Genomic DNA, 9,660 nt, shown 5'->3' with positions numbered 1-9,660 from the left:
CTGTAGTCTGGCAGCAGGCTCTGATCTCCTCGTGTTGTCTTGGCAGACACATTTTGTTCAGCATAGCCGTCTCAAAGCTTTGACTTTGAAGCTTTCCCTTGCTCTGTTTGCTGTTCTTGATGGCCCATGTTATGACATTTTCCCAGATTTCTGATGGCAGACACGGGTCTGGGATGTGTCACTCCACTCTAAATGTCTTTTGACCCACGTAATGCAGCAGGGACTCTCCTAGCTTGCATAACGCTGGGTAAGTTTGTCCTTGGAGCCAGCTGCTTTTTGGATGCAAAAAAGGGGTTAGAGCATATGACTAGTAAATGGAAGATTGTCCCAGATGTATAACCATAACTAGGTGGGTTAATGGTGATTTTAAAACAACTTTGCAGTGATAATGTGTCAGCATGTCCTCTGACGTAGTGCTTAAACCCTTATTCCCTCACACTGAGATCTTTGTGCCCTAGCTTGCTAACAGACAAGGTAGTTAATATTTTGATGCACTAGCACGTAACATGAGGCTTACAACTCACAGTGCAGAGTTTCTGAAAAGAAAGACAGAAGAGCTCGGCTGTGGCACCAAATGAGGTAGATGGAACTTAGCTGCTGAAAGGCTGCGCCCACTCTTTCCCTGTTGTACTGTAACAGAAGCAAATTGCAGGTTGTGTTTTATGAAACACTGTCTCTCTTGGCCACTGTGTGGCTTTTTTTAATGTGCTCAGGCTTTTATTTAAAACCTGAACGGTCACTGGGCAGGGTTGCTCTCAGCTCTTCAGTAATTCCCCGGTCTGCCTGAGCAGTTGTCCCGCATGACAGAGAAATAACCCCCAACCCAAGCCTGTCCTTTAGCCTCCTGGATCGAGGCGTGGACTACGGAGCCGAGCTCTGGCTGTGCAAAGCAATGATTTGGGGGGTTGCCCTGGAGAAAAGCAGCAGCAGAGGAGTTCGCTTTCATTCGTGGAAACACCGCGTAAGCGTGGGTTAGACGTGCAGCCCTGAAGCCCCCCCTCTGCAGCCCCCGGGCGGTGGGTGCAGCGGAGCATACCCCCAGCACAGAACGGCCAGGCCCTTCGCACCGCCGCTGCCGGAGGTGGGGAAGGAGGAGCAGCACTGCCGGGGCTGCCATGTGCGGAGGGATGTGGTTAAACACCGGCCACCCGAAACGCAAAGTCCAGGGCCGTGGAGGGTGCAGGACGTGGCTGAAAAACAGCCGTGAGTTCTGCAACCCCAGCAGCTCCTGCCACCCCGCTGTTTTCAGCTAAGTTACTCTGAGTATCACCGGGTTGCTGGCTTCCCAAGCAATCGTAGCATCAAAAAAGTAAGCCTTAGCATCAGAGACCTGCTTGGAAATATCTGGCACAATATTTGTATTAACACCTAAAAATGGGACTTACCCTTAGGAAAGCAACTGTTCCTCTTTGGAATGAGCTGTTCAGACCTCACGTGTTTTATTTATTTGTGCAAGGAGCACACTGCAAATGCAGTATGCATTCTTGTCATAAAGGTTGTGTAACTTGGATCCGATTAAACAGACAGTGGTGCCTGGTTACAAATTCATAGATATAAAGTAAAAAGAGGGATTATATTATATCAGATTGGTAGTAGGTTCTAACTGTGCCTAGATTTTTTTAATTTTCTTTTTGTTTTGTTGGCTTGGTTTGTGCTTTTCAGGAGTATGTAAGCCAAAAAATACCAGATTACTTTCTGTCACCCAGCAATGGTTGAAAACTAGAAACCAGAATGAAAAATTTCAATGCAAAGCTAAATAAAATAATGGTTCAAAACCACATCCTTCAAATTCTTCCCTCCTGCCCTACAGCTAGTGGTGATAAAAATGAGAGCTGATTCATTTCTTGGGTTTTAACCAAGCATTAGCCGTAAGACTAAGTATTTGGTAGCTGGAAACCCAAAGGAGGAAATATTAATAATGTAGTATTGTATTTATGATTTATGCTATTATGATTTTACTATGTAAACAGAAGATAATGGGATTGAAGTAAAATGTGAAAATTCAGTTTGAATATCAGGAAACACTTCCTGACACAAATCCATGTTAGATTGCCTGATATTGTCCCAAGGGAAGGGGTGGAAACGCTGTTGCTTGGCGCACAGAGAGTGACGGGAGGCAGCGTGCTATGGCAATCGCACGGCAGGAGCTATGCTGTGCCTGGAGAGCCCCAGCCAGGTCCCCGTGTGCTGGGCCTTGCGGGGGGAGGTTGTGTCCCACTGAAGGATGGTGCTGCGAGCAGGGCTTGCTCCCACTGCTCTTGCTTTGGGGGGAAGCCTCCCTCTCCCCGAAACTGGGAGATGCAGCCAGCACACTCTCGTTAGCAGGTGCCAGACACTCGAGAGCAACAGGGCTGAACGTGTAAGCTTAGCAGTAGACTTTTTCCATACAAAATAGCTACCGTTTGTTTCCTTAGGCAACTCTGTGTTTCTGTAGTGATGCACAGCTTTACTCTGTCATGAGAAACGTCAGGAGTTGTCAGCCAGGAGAAAGAAAAACAAATGTTCACCAATAATTTCACGGTCTTTTCTGAGCAACAGTGCTGCCCTCGCTGGTGATGCCGGCGAGACCTGACGGGAAGGGTCAGCCGCGGGGAATGCTGCGCGGGTGGGCTGAGCAGGGAAGGGCTTCCGAGGCATCTCGCTCCGGGGAGACGGGGGCAGGGGGACAGCTGAGCTCTGCGGGCGGGGAAGGGCCCGGCCACCGCTCCCCCGCGGCCGACGGCGGACGCGCTGGGGCACGACCCGCCCGTGCTCCCGTCCCACCGTCCCGGGCGGCCCCGCCGGGCCGTCGCCGCCCGTTCCCGCTGCCCCGCCCCGCGCCGCGGCTGCCCCGGGGCCGCCCAGCGCCCGCACGTGCCTGCAGGAACCACCGCGAACCGCAGCGCCGGGCGGCCCGGCGCCGTCCCGCCGTGCTGCGGCCTCTCCCCCGCACGGCGCGGGCCCGGCGGGGGGGCTCGGCCGGGGGGAGGCCGCCCCGTCCCGCCGCCGGCAGCTCCCCGGGGCGGGCGGCCGGGCCTGGCGGCGGGCGGGCGGCTCGCTGGCTTCCACTGGCGGCGCGCGGGTGCTGCTAGCCCGTCAGGCGCGGTGGCCAAGTGGTAAGGCGTCGGTCTCGTAAACCGAAGATCGCGGGTTCGAACCCCGTCCGTGCCTGCCGAGGCAGCGCGGGGCGCTGGCAGCCCCGCCGCGGGGAGCCCGCGGAGGCCGCCTTGTTTGCGGCCGCTTTTTGCTGTCGGCCGCGGGTATCGGAGATCCGCTCCGGGGCCCCGCTGTGCTCCCAGGGAGTCAGCGGCGGGGAAGCTGCGGGTCCCGCGGAGCGGGGCAACAGACCCCCTGGGTGGGCGCAATCCCCCGTGGATTCCCAGCGGGGTGGCCGCGGTCCCCGCGGCTCTTTGCCGCAGAGCTGGTGGGGAGGCCGTGGGCGCGGTGGTGAGCCCGCGGATGGCATCAGTGCAGTCCGTGGGTTGGCAGGCTCCAACACGGGGTGCGCAGCCTGGCTGCGGGGAGGAAGGGTCTGGCAGGGGCTGAGCCCCGCGACCTCCTCGGGAGCCTCCAGCCCTGATGTGGACGTGCTCTCCCGTGCATCACGGCGGTGCTAAGGGAGCACAGAAACCACTTTCTTACAGGAGGGATTTCTCTGTGTTTTGCTTCAGGACAGTTGTCTTGAACGCAGTGAATCATAGTTAAAATAAAGCTGATGTTTGCACTGTATTGCTGTGGGGGAAGTGTCGGGTGAGCTTGGAAGCGATGAATCCCTCTTGCTGGTACTATCTCTAGAGGTGCTGCTTTTGATGTAATTTTCACATATAGAGTCCTTAAATGGTAAAGGGAGGCCGAATCCTGGAATAAACAAATACAGCTATGAAAAGCTTAGTGCAGTTGTACCGTTTACACCAGAATTGATCTTGATTGCTTGGTTCTTAATATATAAAGCTGTGCGAAGGTTTACACATGTGCAAGGGCATTTCTGCTGGCTCTGTATAACATCACTTTGATTATTGCTGCTTTCAGGCAGCTTAAAATATGTAAAGAACAGAGTCATTTCACTGCAAAATCACAATAGCCAGATATCTGGGAAGAGCTGAGGAGCCTTTTCCAAAAAACTAGCTGCTTCCTTTGATGCTTAGAAAAAGCTGGTTTTTGCTGTTTAATGTGCCACACTCAGCCTGGGACTGACTGGGTAGGAGGCTGTTTGTCTTTCTGAACAGGTATGGGAAGTGTGTGCGTGTAAGGTGGTTGGGGAGGTTCATACAAAACGGTTGTACAGTATGTTATTAACAAGCCACAAAAAAAGCCGTAGTACATTTTGATAGAAAACCAGGAAATGCAGTTTAGAACTTGTTTAGAAAAATGTAGACACGGTTTTACCTGGAAAATGCAGTGCTGTCAAAATCCTGTCAGCTTTGTTGGAGGCTTTTGAGGATGAAAGTTCCAGCTTTGAAACACCCTATTTTGACTTTTTTTTTTTTTAATTCTACAGCGTCTCACATCAGAATGTCAAACCAAAATGTTTCTAATGATTCAAAAGCCGTCTTGCAGCTTTTGCAGAGAATTTCAGAATCTGTGGGTTTGTTTCTGGTTGAAACCAATTGTGAAACCGAGGTCCTCCCTGAAACAGGCTTGCCATCCCATAAAGCCGAGCAGTTGAGTCTTGCCCAAACGTGTGCCATGAACCCAGGACTAAGAACCAGGTATTTCAATAAAGCTCTGGCATTGCTGTTCTCTGTGGCCATAATACATCCAGACAGCTTACCAGTTGCTTAACTTCAGCCTCTGCACAACTGGAATATTCGCTTCTAACTCCGGGGTGTCTTGTGAGGAAGGTCCTTCGCAGGCTCTTAGCCCTGCTCCTCAGGGAAGCGCCCAGAGGAAAGCTCTGTACCAGGACTACTGTTGTGCATCTTCACTCTTGGAACAAGCTCACCTGCCCGGATCCTTTTTGCTCAGTAACACGCAGTTCTGTGTGTGCCATCCTGCTCACATTGTTGTCTTCAAGGCTCCCCAGCTCTTCACAGACACACTGATCCCAGGGCACAGGTATTTTTTTCCATTCAGGACCACCTTTTTAGGGCTGTTGTTTTTGCTCAGCACAGCACAGCGCTGGTGTGCAATACAGGCCCCTGCTCACCCCCAATATATGACTGAAAAATGATGTGTTGGTTGTAGTAGTCAAGAAAGTCCAGAGGAAGCCAAGGAAGTGTTGCTGTACAGCAAAGAATGGGTGGAGGCCTTGCTATAAATACCACATTTCACCAGGTAAAGCTTTCGGAGCAGTTTGTCGCCTCTGAAAAGTTCTGGTTGGCTTATTAGAAGGAATGGAACTGTGCCTCCGGGCTCACATGTAAAGTTTACACCAGGGCAAGATGCTGTGCTGAGCCTCCTGGAGACAAACTGCTAACAGCCCTGGCTCAGGCAAGAGTGGAGGCTGCAGGTTACTTCAGATGGTAGCTGAGGGAATTCTTGCAGCAGGAGCTCAGGATGTGAAAGTCTGTCCCCATGCGTGTCTCTGTCACCTGGCGCGTGTGCTGTGCTTGGCCTGCCTTACCTGGGACAGGAGCACTGCACGTTTTGTTAACAAAGCTGGAAACCAACAGCTAGACCACAACTGATGTAAATTAGCAGAGAGCCGCTCAAGCTAACAAGACTGTGTCAGCTGACCCTGTGTGTGAGCAAAGTCCAGCCTAAAAATAAAATCCATATAAAATGTCCTGCTCGTCACATCTAAGCAGAGCTGGTCCTGCTGCTCCCTCCCCTCGTGACTCGCTGGTGCGGGCACCGCTGGGGCTTCTGGTTCTCCTCACTCCCCTCTCTTTGGCATCTCTGCGCCTTCACTTTTTGTGGGAGCTCCCAGCATGGCAGGGTTGTGTTGAGGCAGTTCACGTGTTCTCTCGCCTCCCAAATTCCTGGCCCCCTCTTCTTGCTCACTCAGGCAATAAATTTGATTTTGGCTTTAATTTAATTGCTAAAGTCCTGAAGTGCCAATGAACTTTAATCAAGATGCTTATGATCTGATCATAGCTGTGCTGGAGATGGTTTTGGTCTGGGGTTTTTTTGGTGGCTGAGGGAGAGTTGTTTATTTTGGACACAAGTCCTGACCAAAAACATAAAAATTTTTAGGTGTCCCATTTGAGTTGCTTTAAGATCTTTGATTTTATTCCAGAAAATAATGAGCAGCCTCCCTCTGAATATAACACCTCTATTAAATGAGGAGTTATTAAATGAGGATTAAAATGAGGCCCCTTTTAATTACCTAATAAAAACACATTACAATTAATGTACTTAAAAGATGTGTTACTGCTGAAAATCTTGGCCATATTTAGATACAGAATTTCCTGACCTTTCTGGTTTGACAAGCCAGTTATTCAGAATCCAGACATCTTCATTACCCCTTTAAAATAAGTGTAAAAATGGATCAATTACAACAGCGGTATTTCTGAATTGTGTATTATATGTATTTTTGAGAGGCTGACAGAAAATGCTTGCTTTTGAAAAGTAAGATGTGAATGGGGACTAAAAGCATAATGTTCTTTGTTCAGATTGTAATAACATTTTCAGTGTTTTGCAACTCTCCTGAGTGTCTGTCGCATCCTCCCTAGGGTCAAACTTCAGCAACTGAAAAGCAGTGTGTTAGCAACACAGGAGGATCTGTGTGTCTGGTTCAGAAATAGGAGTGAGATCATTCGAAAGCCTTGCTCAGACCTTGCTGTGTGGAGCCGGGCAGGGGGATTGTCCCAAAGGCTGTTCAGACCCGCTTGTCCCGTTAATAATGTGTTGGATTGTCTTCCCACCTCTCTTGCCTTTCGGATATCCCTCCATGGGATGGCTGACACCTTTTTTTTTTAAAAAAAAAGGAGGAAAAAACCCCCCAACAACTCAAGCCCTGAAACCTTGAACTTCGAAAGAAAAGACATGTGCCGAGTTGTGCAAATAGAACGTGGTGTGCCAGGGGTGACCAGGCTGCCTGAGCCAGCTGGGCCATGCGCTGGCGAGAGCCCTCGCTCTCAGCGGCAGGGCTGGTGTCCCGGCGGCCCGGCCCTGCCTTTGTACATGGTAAACGACAGGGCCAAGCTGGGAGGATGCTCAGCGTCTGCAATACAAAACTGCGATAACGTTTCCTGCAGATTAGACAACTAAATGTACAAAGTATTTTATAAAGCTGCGACCGCTGGTGAGACCACCAACAAACAACTGAGGAGGAGGCAGTGATCTTAGATGAGGCAGGAGAACAGTATTTGCAGTATTGTCTGAATCCCAAATATATGACTGAGTAAATTAACCCATGAGTAAATAAACCCCGAACTGTGGAAATCTTCACATGGCTACAGCAATGTGATTCCCATTTCCATTATGCCTGGAATTTAATGGACTGCTGAAGTTTGACCAAAAGGCATTTCTTGTGTCAAAATGAAAAATTACAGATCAAAAGGGTGACTTTGCAGACAAACATATCGATCTAAAGCCTGGGTGACACAGACTTCCTGGAAGAGAGCCCAGAAGCATGTCTGTGTTTAAAGTCAAATGGCTGTAGCCTTTTACCACTGATGAATAAAAAATGTTTTTGTCTGCATGCCGAAGGCTCAAGCAGAAACAGAAATTACTCAATTTGTTCTGCTGGAGGAGCAGGTACGTGTTTGCAAATAGTAATCCATTGAATGCTGCAGTATTCAGTAATTTTTAAAATGACAGATAGGAAATAAGAAATTTCTTCCCCCTTGAAAACTCTGTTTATGGCAACTGTAGCAAAGGCAAAGTGAGTCTCCTCACTTTGTGTTCAAGGGGCAGAGTTACTGGTGTCCCCTTCTCTAGAAACATGAGGAGGGGAGCAGTTGTGAAGTTCCTCCGTGAGGATCCCAGTTGCATTTTTGCTTTGGTACAGGAGTAGCAAGTCTTATAGAGGCCCAGTCCTGAGGACGCTACTGTCATCTATGATTAGATACTAATGATAAGGTCCAGGTGTGCCTCCCTGACCAGGAGGAATGAAGGGGTCAGCACAGCATGCTGCTGCTGCTCCTCTGAGAGCAAGGTGTACCGTCATGCATGGCGGCAGCGGGATTTCATGAATGAGCTCTGTGAGCACCCAGGAGAGGGAGTGGGAGTCCTTACTGCCATGCTGGTGTAGTGCAGAGCAGTGCTCAGTGCCTTGGTTTCCCAAGGGAACCTGTGAAAACAGAATTTAAATGGAAAAAGTGGTGCTGAATGGCAGCGACTGCTTCTGTGAAGCCCAGAAGATGCCAGCTGACAGTCCAGGCAGTGTGTCTGAAATGAACTTCAATTACGCAGGGAAGGCGGAGCAAGGGGGATGGATGGGAGATTTCTAATCTCATCTCCTCCGCAGCCTGTTTAACTTCAGCAGCATGGGGCCTGCTGGGCACAGAAGCCCTGCTCCTCTCTCTCTCTCTCTCTCTCAGGTGCTTATTCATGTTCCTGACTGTAAACTGCATGAAAGAAACAGAGGCTCAGAGCCCTGGAAGGTTTGTGCACAGGGGTTCTCCTTATCCGTGTGAGTACCCTCTTGCATTTACCACTGAGTGAAGTTTACTGCAGTAAGCAAGCTGTTGCAGGGTGAAGGGCAGTAACATGAGTATAGCTTTTATTATGACCTTGGTGTAAATTGGAAAAAAATTGTATTGGAGCTGATGAAATTATATGTTTGTAAATGCAGTGCCATGGGAGCAGTCAGATGTTGGACTAATATAGCTTCTGAACTATTAGTCCTCATATGAATCTCGTATTATGGAGAATAATTTCCTTTGCATTCAGCGCAATACAGCTATCCGCTGGCCGGGTGATTATGGTGACAAAGCCAGGCTTCAGAGTCCAGCCTGAGACATCATGTCAGCTGTGCAAAAAGCATCAGCAAACAGGGCAAGCGGCAAAGGGCACAAACTGAAACACAGGAGGTTCTGTCTGAACATCAGGAGAACACTTTTTCAAGTGAGGGTGACTGAGCACTGGAACAGGTTGCCCACGGAGGTTGTGGAGTCTCCATCCTTGGAGATACTCAAAAGCTATCTGGACACAGTCCTGGGCAGCCTTCTTTAGGTGACCCTGCTTGAGCAGGGGGCGGACCAGATGACCTCCAGAGGTCCCTTCCAACCTCAACCATTCTGTGATTCTGTGAAACTCCTTTGCCTTTGAAGTTTGTACTGTTTGCTGCTGCCTGAAAGACACGGGGCCAAACCCGCCCCTGTACTAACAGCAGTGGCTTCTTCAGGGTGATGCTCTCTGTGACTGTGGCTTGCCATCTCATTTGTGGCAGCAGTAATTCAAACTGTAGTGCTGAGTTGGTACAATCAGCTAAGTTAAAGAATTTAAACTGTATATGAATTCAAGGCAAGGACAGCCTAATATAGAATTTAATGTTTACTGTCTTTGAAGAAGCTATAATAAACTTAGACAGGAAGCTCCAGCAAGAGATGGAGCAATCAGCTAGCATTGCAAATATGTTAGGGGGTTCTTGGGAGCCCCAGCCTGAAACTTTTGTATGTTACTGCTGGGCACTGTGGCCATCAGTTGAACCCAGATGGTCATAAGAGTTTGATGGCATTGTGCAGTTTGCACTGTCACAGCCTTATTGGGACTGTGAGGATTGTGCATCTGCATTGATGGAATTGTTGTCACTGATTTCACAGGGATTGTACCCAAGTTCAAACACATATTTCA

The 9,660-nt window shown here is 49.4% G+C and overlaps 1 non-coding gene across 1 annotated transcript; it reads left to right on the top strand.

The window, feature by feature from the left end:
• The first annotated feature begins 3,078 nt into the window (after positions 1 to 3,078).
• TRNAT-CGU (transfer RNA threonine (anticodon CGU)) lies at positions 3,079 to 3,150 on the top strand. The gene has a single exon. It is a non-coding gene; the product is annotated as a tRNA-Thr (tRNA).
• The last annotated feature ends 6,510 nt before the right edge of the window (positions 3,151 to 9,660 follow it).

Source organism: Gymnogyps californianus, chromosome 19 (assembly GCF_018139145.2).
Source record: "Gymnogyps californianus isolate 813 chromosome 19, ASM1813914v2, whole genome shotgun sequence".
NCBI classification, from domain to species: Eukaryota; Metazoa; Chordata; class Aves; order Accipitriformes; family Cathartidae; genus Gymnogyps; species Gymnogyps californianus.
Note: the sequence above shows the minus strand (reverse complement) of the source record. Positions and strands in the feature narration are given on the sequence as shown.